The 10,866-nt window shown below is 36.8% G+C and overlaps 1 pseudogene; it reads right to left on the reverse strand.

The window, feature by feature from the left end:
- Window positions 1-5,051: 5,051 nt before the first annotated feature.
- Window positions 5,052-6,592, reverse strand: LOC101955790 (14-3-3 protein theta pseudogene; annotated as a pseudogene).
- Window positions 6,593-10,866: the final 4,274 nt, after the last annotated feature.

A 10,866-nucleotide genomic window follows, 5' to 3' on the forward strand; every position in this document is an offset into this window, starting at 1 on the left:
AAATTATTCTATATATATCTGTTAAGTCTAATTTATTTAATTCTGTAGGTTCTTTATTTAGTTTTTGTTTGAACAACCTATCTAGTGATGAGAGAGGCATGTTAAAGTCACCTAGTATTATTCTTTTGGTCTATTTGATTCTTGAAATTAGGAAGAGTTTGTTTGATGTACATATATACTCCATTATTGGGGGCATAAATATTTACAATTGTTATATTAGGTTGATGTACAAATACCCTTAAGTACTATGGAATAAAATTCTTGGTCCCTTCCCATTAACTTTGGTTTGAAGTCTACTTTATCTGATATGAAGATAGAAACCCCTGCTTGTTCATGAGATCCAAGTGAATGATGTTTTATTCCCAACCTTTTACCTTCAGTTTGTGGATGTCTTTGCCTATGATGTGAATCTCTTGGAGATAATATATTGTTGAGTCTTGTTTTTAATCCATTCTGCTAGTCTATCTCTTTTTATTGATGACTTTAGACCATTTATACTCAGTGTTATCATTGAGAAACAATTTTTATTCCCTGTAATTTTGATTTATTTCTGATTTTAAATTTGAATTAGTTTCTCTTTTGATTGACTATTATTGTGGTATAGTTCCTCTTTTTGCTTGTTTTCAATTTTATTTTTTATTTTTTCTTTATGAAATATTGTATTGAGAATATTTTGTAGTATAGGCTTTCTAACTGTGAATTCTTTTAACTTTTGTTAATCATGGAAGTTTTTATTTTATCATCAAATCTGAAAATTAATTTTTCAGATATATATTTTTGGGTGGCATTCATATGCTTTCATAAGTTGATATATGTTATTTCCAGACCTTATAACTCTGAGGGTCTGTGATAAGAAATCAGCTGAGATCTGGATTAGTTTCCCTCTAAATTTGACCAGTCATTTTTCTCTGCCAGCCTTTAAAATTCTATCCTTATTCTGTTTGTTTAGCATTTTCATAATGATGTGACTTGGTGTGTGTCTGTTGTAATTTTGTATATATTTGGAGTCCTGTGAACCTCCTATATCTGATTTTCCATTTTATTCTTAAGATTTGGGTGATTTTCTAATATTATTTCATTAAAAAGTTTGTGCATTCCTTTGATTTGTATCTCTAAGCCTTCATCTATTCTGATAAATCTTAAATTTGGTCTTTTCATGTTATCTCATATTTCTTTAAACTTCTGTTCCTGTTCTCTTAACATCTTTTCTCCATGATGAACTTTTTTTTCAGATTTTTATTTTGCTTTGTGTCTGAAACTCTATCTTCCAAGTGGTCTAGTCTTCTAGTGATGCTTTCAATTGATTTTTTAATATGGTTTATTGATTCCTTTATTTTTTGAGAATTTCCATTTGATTCTTCTTCAGGATTTCTATCTTCTTGTTAAACTGGTCTTTCACTGCTTGGATTTTCTCTCTGATTTCACAACTTATATTATCTTTTACTTCACAGATTAGTTCACCTATGAACTTTCTGAATTCCTTCTCTGACACTTCCTTCACTGTGGTATCACTGGGTTCTGTTAATGAGGCATTTTGATTTGTTTGGAATGGTTTGTTACCTTGATTTTTCATGTTGTTTCTATCTCTTCTCATTTGTCCTTAAGAATCTGAGGTGGCAGAGCTTCTACTTCATGAATTTATATTGTTCCTGAAGATTTTTAGTACCTCACATTTTAAGGAGAGACAAATAATAAGAACAATCAATGTAATCAATATTCAACATTAAACTAAATACTGCATTCCCATTTTGGCATCTACAATATTAATTGGCATTATAAACAGAAATGGTATGGTAGGCAATTGTCAACAGTAGAGATATTATGCTTACAATAGGGCTTGCTAGTTCAAGGAGGTAAAAAGGGAGAATGCAGAGGAGATGTAGGATGTAATAATTGAGACAGAAGATGAGAGACAGTAAAGAGTTAAAGGAAAAGTGAATGAACAATAAAATTTGGCTGTTCATGAAAGAAAAAAGGAACAGAATCAATGCAAATAAACAGGAGAAATACAATATAAGAGCAACAACAACAATAAAACAATAAAAAGCAAAACCAAGGTATACTAATCAAAAGCCTTAGTCCTCAAAAGACAGAGTCAAAAAAAATAACTACCTTCAAGAAATGCTAGAAATAAGAAGAGTGAGATAAATATGTATTTATACAAATGTCTATGGACCATTCAGCACACAAAAGTTTAAAAAGAAAGGGGAGTTCTTGATTAAGTTATTGTTTCTATTATAAAGGGCAAAAAATTATCTATGATATCATATGTTGGTTTTTAGTTCCCAGTTTTCTTTCTTTACGTTTTTTTTTTTTCTTGAGGTATGTATAATTTGCAAGGGTGAATGTGTTCCTAGTCCCTTTGTGATCCATGGTCACTCGGCTACCTTGTCTGGGGGTGGGAGGAGTAGAGACGCGGAATCAACACACAGACTTGGGGAGCTGGTGAGAGAACTGGCTGGAGACCTGCCTCAGGTCGTCAACCAGTAGCTCAGTTTATTTTTGGAATGCACACAAGGGTTATAGGGTTTGAGTGGGGTGTGCCTGTCAATCATACATAAGCAAGACAATATCCATAAGCCAATCATCTTCTGCCTAATGTAACCACACTGTGAGGAAACTCTAAATATTGCTGTTGTGGCAGAAAGCAATCTGGAAGGGTCTTTAGCCCTTACTGAGTCAGGGGTTTCATGCCCTGAAGCCCCTGACTCTCAGTTTCCTGGCCGGGCCATTTGGCAATGCTAACCACAAGTGCTGAGGATGTGGTTTCACCCCATCCTGCAGGCGCTCCTGTCAGGCCTGAAGGAAGGTGGATATTTCAGGCACTTCTGAGCTGCTAGTCGCTGCTAGCTGAGACTTAAAGTTATTCCAACACAAGGGTGGTAGTCAGGGGCTGTCAGTTCCTTCTTTATGTGGAGCTAGTCAGGTTGCTTGGTCTCAGCTTCCATTCTCAGTGGTATGATGTGGGGCAGGTTGGAGGGTGTTGTCTACTCCACTCACAGCAAGAGGTCTCTGTAAAGTTCTGTGAAAGGGTTCCCACAGGTGGAGCTCACAGAGGTGATTTCAGGGTCTAGATAGATCCCTGGTGCTTGCAGAATGATGTTTGGTGCAGCTTTTAAATCAGCACACCTCCAAAGCCCAGCTGCTTCTAGTTCACACTGGGTGTCTGTATCACTTGAATTTCCCCTAGAGCAGAGGAGGAACCAGTTCTTCTCCCTGCTCCACTTCCTACAACCAACAGCTCCCATATCTTGGCCATCTGTGCTCAGTCTCAAAGGACACATTCACTCCTCTCCCACCAGACCAAGTCCCTGTTTTCCCCCTCTGGTCCCAGGAATCATGAGATTCAAAATGTGAGAGACATCCAGGATCTCTCAGGTCTGAGTGTCTCTAATTTCCCTGGTTACAACGCTTTGCATGCCTGAATTTTACTTAGTTTTTTATTAACATTCTGGGTGGAATGATGGGCCTCTGTCAGGACAGGTTTGTGGACCCAGTGGGAATTACACAGGTCTGGGCACTGGGGTTTGGACCCACACTTGCCAGCCACCCTAACACGTGGGAAAAGATGGCCTTTGTTCCTGCTCTTTGCAGGTCACCGGGAAATGCACAGCTTACCTCTCCTATGAAAACAAAGTGTAGCTCATCCCCTGATTCAGCTCTTCAGTGTCGGCTATCAACATCCTCTCCTCTTCAGGACAGGCCTTGGTGCCCTATGAAATCATCTTAGTCTCTCTCTTCAGCCTGCATCAGCAGCCACCAGTGCCAGTGGTGGATTTTTTTTCTTTTATCTTTAAAAAATTTAATTCTACCCAAACTTTGAGTTCCTAGGCTGTTCTGAGAGTCCAGTATTAAATCGCAGTAGGATTTTTTTTTAACTGACCTCAAAGAGAAGCTGTTTTTTTCTCTCTCTGGTGCAGTGTTATAGAGCTGTTTGAAAGTAACCTTCTCTATGCTGCCATCTTGACCCGCTGTGAGGTTTGATTTTTCTAAATTAATTTGTTCAGGGCTGTTATCATGAAGAGATGTGGAATTTTTCTGCATCTGTCGAGATAATCATGTAATTTTTATCATTGATTCTATTCATGTGCTGTGTTATGCTTATTGATTTGCATATGTTGAACCATCCTTGCACCCCAGGAATGAAGCAAAATTGGTCATGGTTAACAATCTTTTCAATGTGCTGTTGACTATTTTTGGTTGTGTGTATATGAGGTTTGGTAGAAGAGTAATACAGGGCAGTTTTCACTGAATAAATTTGAAAATTTTCCTTCCCTTTCTTTTTTGTGGAATAATTTGACTTTAAAAGTCTGATAAAATTCAACAGTGAATTTATCCAGTTGTGAGGTCTTCTTTGTTTTGGGAATTTTTATTATTGTTTCAATCTCATTAGTTATCATTGATTTATTTAGATTTTTTAATGTCATCTTCGTTCAGGGTTGGTAGGTCATATGTGTTCAGAAGCTTTTTCCATTTTTTTCCTAGTTTTCCAATTTATTGATATATAGTTTTTCAAAATAATCCATAGTGATGCTTTAAATTTTAGTGATAGTCCTTCTAACATTGCCTTTTAAAAAAATCTCTAATTTCAGTATTCTATTTCTTTTGGTTAGTTTAGCTAAAGGTTTATCCAGTTTATCAGTTTTGTTCATCTTTTTAAAGCATTCACTCTTTTATTATTGATCCTATGTAATGTGCTTTTTTTTGGTTTTATAAAATGTAATTTTATTTTATGTTACTCTGCTGTTACATAGGGCATAACATTTTCACAAGGCTTTTTTGGGACTACAGTCAATGATTAGAAACACACAATAGTGGTCCAACTCTCTAAAGAACAATCACGAGACAAACTGGACACCCTCTCACATGTGCACAAATCTGCATGGAAAAGTACTAAAGTTTTAGACTTGGACTTGTGTACTTTTATTTCCCCTTTCTAGTGTATTAAGAAATGACATGCACTTTTAATTTGCCAAAAGCAATGCTTGTATTCTGGCAGCAACATGCTACTTCTATTACATAGTAAAGTGAATACCAGAACTACAAAGGCAGGAGGTGTAAGTGAATTTTTATTGGGAAGGGAAGTTGTCAACTTAAACAGCAGCAAATGATGAGTGAATAAGGAAACTCCCTGTGATCACAGATGGACATGACCTCCACAACATGGGATATAGGAGGCATTTCAATTTGTGACCCCCCCCCCAAGCCAGGAAATGTCAAGTGCTCTCCCATTCCATCTAATACTTCTGGATTCCCACTAAAAAGGAATACAGTAAGAGTATAGAAAGGTTGCTTACTGAAAGGAAACCCTCAAAGAAGAATAAAGAAGGGAATGTAGAAAGTAAGAAGTCATGTAGAACACTCTTTAAAATTGCAATTAACTACATTTTCTTATCTTCACAGTAATACAAAACACAGTCACTTGTAGAACTGGTTCAGATTACTTAAATATCAGATACATTTTCAGTCCTCTACTAAGTGTTTGGAATTACTTATGTTTATATGAAATGAAGCTATTAATACTTTTCTACAGCAGTAACTGCACACCAGGAAGGCCAAGACAAACACAAATCAAGGAATGGAGTTTTCCCAAAGCTGCAGTGTGAAAAGACTATAAACAGTTGATTCCATACACATGAATGGGTTTCTTTGCTATAGGAAATCCAAGTGGAATAAGGAATGGAGATGTGTAAAAAGGTTTCTTGAGGGAAGAAGGATGACACCCTGTTTGCATTTAGTTTTCAGCCCCTTCTGCTGCATCACATTCTTCTCCTGCACTGTCTGATGTCCATAATGTTAAGTTGTCTCTAAGCAACTGCATGATGAGGGTGCTGTCCTTATATGAGTCTTCATTCAGTGTATCAAGTTCTGCAATGGCCTCATCAAAAGCCGTTTTAGCCAGTGTGCAGGCAAGCTCTGGGTTATTAAGGATCTCATAGTAAAATACAGAAAAGTTAAGAGCCAGCCCCAGGCGGATTGGATGTGTGGGTTGCATCTCTTTCTTGCTTATATCAAATGCCTCTTGGTAAGCTCCTTGGGAATTATCTATCGTTTGTTTCCGATCATCACCACAGGCAACTTCAGCAAGGTACCGGAAGTAATCTCCTTTCATTTTCAGATAGAAGACCTTACTCTCTGGATTAGTTGCATTGGCTATTAAATACTTATCCAACAATTCCAGGACCGTGGTGCAGATGGACCTCAGCTCCGACTCGACTCCACTTTCTCCCGATAGTCCTTAATCAGCTGCAACTTCTTGTCGGAGGTGTCGGTCTTCTGCTCGATGCTCGAGATGACCCTCCAGGCTGACCTGCGGCCCCCGACCACGTTCTTGTAGGCCACCGAGAGAAGGTTGCGCTCCTCGTTGGACAGCTCAGCGCCCTGCTCGGTCACGGCCTTCATGCAGGTGGCCATGTCGTCGTAGCGCTCGGCCTGCTTGGCCAGCTTGGCCTTCTGGATCAGCTCGGTCTTCTCCATGGCGCGGGGGGCCGAGGCCGGGGGCGAGGCGAGCGAGGGCGAGCGCCGACCCTGATCCGGAGTCCTCCTCCTCGAGAGCTTCTCGTCTCCGCCGCCGCGACGCGAGTCTGTAATGTGCTTTTTGTGAGTTATTTCTGCTCTGGTCTTATTATTGATTTCTAAGATTTGGGATTTGGTTTGTTCTTGCTTTTCTGTGACTTTGAGATTCATCATTAGGTTATTTATTTGAAATCTCTCTCCTTTTTTAAATGTAGATACTTAACTGCTATAAACTTTTCTCTCAGTACTATTTTTGCTATACCCCACAGATTCTTGTATTTTGCATTTACATTTTTGTTTGATTCAAGGAATTTTTTAATTACCCTTCTGATTTCTTCAATGACCCACTGTTTGCTCAATAGTGTGTTGTTCCATGTGTTTGTATAATTCATTAAGTTTCTCTTGCTATTTATTTCTAATTTCATTTCCTTGTAATCTGATAAGATGCAAGAAATTATTTCAGTTTTTTTAATTTGTTAAGACTTGTCCTGTCACATAATATTGTTCTGTTTTGATAAATATTACATGTGTTGCTGAAAAGAATGTTTATTGTGCAACTGTGGATGAATATTCTGTACATGTCTAATCTGTTCATTTGATCTATGGTATAATTTAACTCTGAATATGTCTTGATTGATTTTTTTCTGAATGATCTGAATATTACTGAAAGTCAATTATTGAAGTCACCACTATTCTATCATTGGGGCCTAACCCTCCGTTTATGTTTGGTAGAGGGTTTGTTATATAGAATGGGATGCTCCAATCTTCAGTGTGTATATATTTATAATCATTTCATCTTCTTGATACATTGTTCCCTTGGTAAGTATGTAGTGACATTCTTTGTTTCTATTATGATTTGGATATGTTGGTGTACCCCAAAAGCTTATGTGTAAGACAATGCAAGAAAGTTTAGAGGTGAAATGATTAGGTTATAAGAGCTTTAACATAATCAGTGGATTAATCCACTGATACATATTAACTGGGCTAACTATAGGAAGATAGGCTTTAGCTAGAGAAAGTAGGTCACTGGAGTGTGCCTTTGGGGTTTATATCTTGTCCCTAGTCAGTGACTCTCTACTTCCTGGTTGTCATGTTTTGAGCTGCTGTCCTGTGACATGCCCTTGTGCCATGAAGTTCTGCTTCACCTTGGGCTCAGAGCCATGGGTTCATCTGACCACAGTGTGAGCCTCTAAAACAATGAACCAAAATCAACTTTTCCTCCTTTATATTGTTCTTGTTAGGACTTTGGTCACAGCAATTTTAAAAATGCTGTCTAAAACAGTCTTTTCTGATTTTGTTTTAAAGTCTATTTTGTTAGATATATTTATAGATACTCTTGTTTGCTTTCAGATTTCATTTGCTTATAATATCAGTTTCCATCCTTTCATTTTCAGTGTGTTTTTCTTTGCAGATGAGGAGAGTTTCTAATAGGTTGCATATTGTTGGATCTTGTTTTTTAATCCTTTCTGCCAGTCTGTGTCTTCTTGGTAGAGAATTAAGACCATTTATGTTCAGGGTTATTAATGACAGATATGTACTCATTCTTATAATTTTGCTATTTTTGTACTGATTGTTTTGAATATTGTTTACTTATACTGTCTTATTCATCTTAGAAATTCGATGGTTTATTGCATTGATATTTCATTCCTATTCCTCATTTATTTTCTACCTCTCTAGTTAAATTTCTTTCACATGCTGTCATGATTGAGCTTATTTATCTTTCTCTTCAGGGTATTAGAGTTCTTTAACTATCTTCTGTGATCCTGGTATAGTGTTCATGAATTCTCAGTTTGGGTTTATATTAGAAGGTCTTTATGTCCTTTCAATTCTGAGGATTATCTTGCTGGGTATAACATTCTTGGTTAACTGCCCCCAACCCACCAAGTCACACCTAGCAATTGAAATGCATTGCTCCATGCCATCCTGTCCTTTACATTTTTTTCTGAGAAATCTGATTTTAGTCTAATGGGTTTTCCTTTAAATGTGATTCGGTGCTTCTCTCTAGCAGAGTTTGAAGTTCTTTCTTTGTAGTACTTTTGGCAATTTTAACTATATTATATCATGGACAGGTTCTTTTTCGGTAATGTTTACCAGAAAAAGAGGTTCTAAATTTGTCATGTACTTGAATGTCCACGTCTTTCCCAAGATTGGGTAAATTTTCTACTTTTATTTCATTGAATAAGCTTTCTATGCCTTCAGCCTTTAGCTTTTCTTCCACATATATTATAATTAGGTGTAAATTTCATTTTTTAATGGAGTTCCAGAGACATTGAATCTTCTGTTCATTCTATTTTTTAAACACTTTTATTTTTCAATGTGATAATTCATCATTCTTGTCTTCACACTTTAATATTCTTTATTCCACTTGATCTGATCTGTTTATAAGGATTTCAACTGAGGTTTTTTAAAGAGAGAGAGAGAATTTTAAATATTAATTTTTTTTAGTTTTCATTGGGCACAACATTTTTATTTAATTTTATTTTATGTGGTGCTGAGGCTCAAACCCAGCACCCCGTGCATGCCAGGTGAGCGCGCTACCACTTGAGCCATATCCCCAGCACTTTATCTGAGTTTTTAAATTTGACTTGAGAGTTCTGTTTTGTTCTTTTTCAAGATCTCTGCCTCTCTGTTGAATTTCTCACTTATATCCTGCATTGTCTTCCTTAATTCATTTAATGATATGTATTCTTTTGAAATTCATTGAACTTTCAAAAAGCCATTCTTTTAAATTCCTTATCTGGCATTTCATCCACTCAAATATTTTTGGTATCTATTCCTACAGGATTTTGAACTTTACGAGATGTCATATTGCCTTATATTTTGATATTTCTTGTGTTTTTATGTTGATATTTACACAACTGTTGGAATAAATGTCTGTTATACTTTTATGTGAGGGATTTCTTAATAAGTAGCTTTCTCTTGATAATGTCTTAGAGATAATAATCTTAGTGTACTGTGTTATTGTATGTAATTCCAATTGGGCTTCATAGTGTAATCTCCCTGTAGCTTCCTTGGCTATTATTAGTGAGTTTGGTCATGATGCATACCATTCTGGAGCCTGAAGAACCCACTTTCTCTGGATGTCATAAAAGAGTATGGTCCCTCTGGTAATTTAGACTGATGTGGTGTAGTCTACAGGGTATGTGGGGTGCACTCTCTGTGGTAACTTCTACAATAGGAGTAAAACCCCCTATTAGATGGTGGAATTTCCACAGACTTTGTTGATATTGACTGTTTCTTGATTCTGATATTGGCTGTTCTGATCATGGTAGGCTGCAACTTTTGTCCTCTGTTTAGCCACTAGTGCGGTTCCTGGTGTTTTACATGGGGGTAGGTTAGGGTCAAATCTCCTCTATGTCACTCACATCAAGTCTTATAAATAATGCATGCTCTGCCAGGTTGTGGGAGCAACCAATGCTGAGGACACATGCAGGTGTGCTGTCCACACAGTAGTATTATTTCTGTTTGCTGCTACTTTCAGAGTGACTATCTAGAAATGGGGTATCAGATCCCCTAGCTGTGCCAGTTGTAGGTATTATCATCTGAATATTGTCTCCACTATTCTTTAAGTTGAAGTACCTGTCAATGTTTGAGTGAAATTGTATTATGGCTGGAGCTAGATGCAATTCCTTTCAACTGGGCTGGGCTACTAGCTCAGTGTCAGAGTACCCACTCAATGTATGCTAAGTCCTAGACTTGATCCCTAGCTCCACAAAGGAATTTGTGTTCACACACAACACCAACTACAGAAAAGATATTATAAGAAAATAAAGAATAAAAGAGAAAATAAAGTAAAAGTTAAAAAGAGATTCTAACAACAAAGCAACAATAATATTTAAAACAATAGGAAAGAAGGTAAGAAAATATAGAAAGAAATTATAAAAAATTTTAAAAGAAAAAAAGGTTGGGATAGAGTTGTAAGCTCAGTGGTAGAGCAGTTGCCTTGCAAGGGTGAGGCACTGGGTTTGATCCTAGCACCACATAAAAGCAAATAAAGGCATTGAGTCCATAGACAGATAAAAAAGATAAAAATAAAAATAATAAGAAAAAAGGTTAAAGAAAGCAGGCAAATGAAAAAAGTGATAAAAGAAAGAAAAAATATAGTGAAAAATTAGACATTAAATGGAAGATAAATGAAAAAGAAAAAATAAAAACATAAAGAAAAATAACAGGACGATGGTTAGGTTTATTACTTCCCAGTTCTTTCCACTGTGGTGCTTGCCCGGTGACTGGCAGGAGTGGCTCTGGGCTCTACAGCAGATCTCCTGAACCACCAGTTTTACAGGGCCTTCCACTTCCCTTTGAACCCTAGTGTTCACTTCCCACTACACAGTATTCTTGGGGATTTGT

Source organism: Ictidomys tridecemlineatus, chromosome 6 (assembly GCF_052094955.1).
Source record: "Ictidomys tridecemlineatus isolate mIctTri1 chromosome 6, mIctTri1.hap1, whole genome shotgun sequence".
Lineage (NCBI taxonomy): Eukaryota > Metazoa > Chordata > Mammalia > Rodentia > Sciuridae > Ictidomys > Ictidomys tridecemlineatus.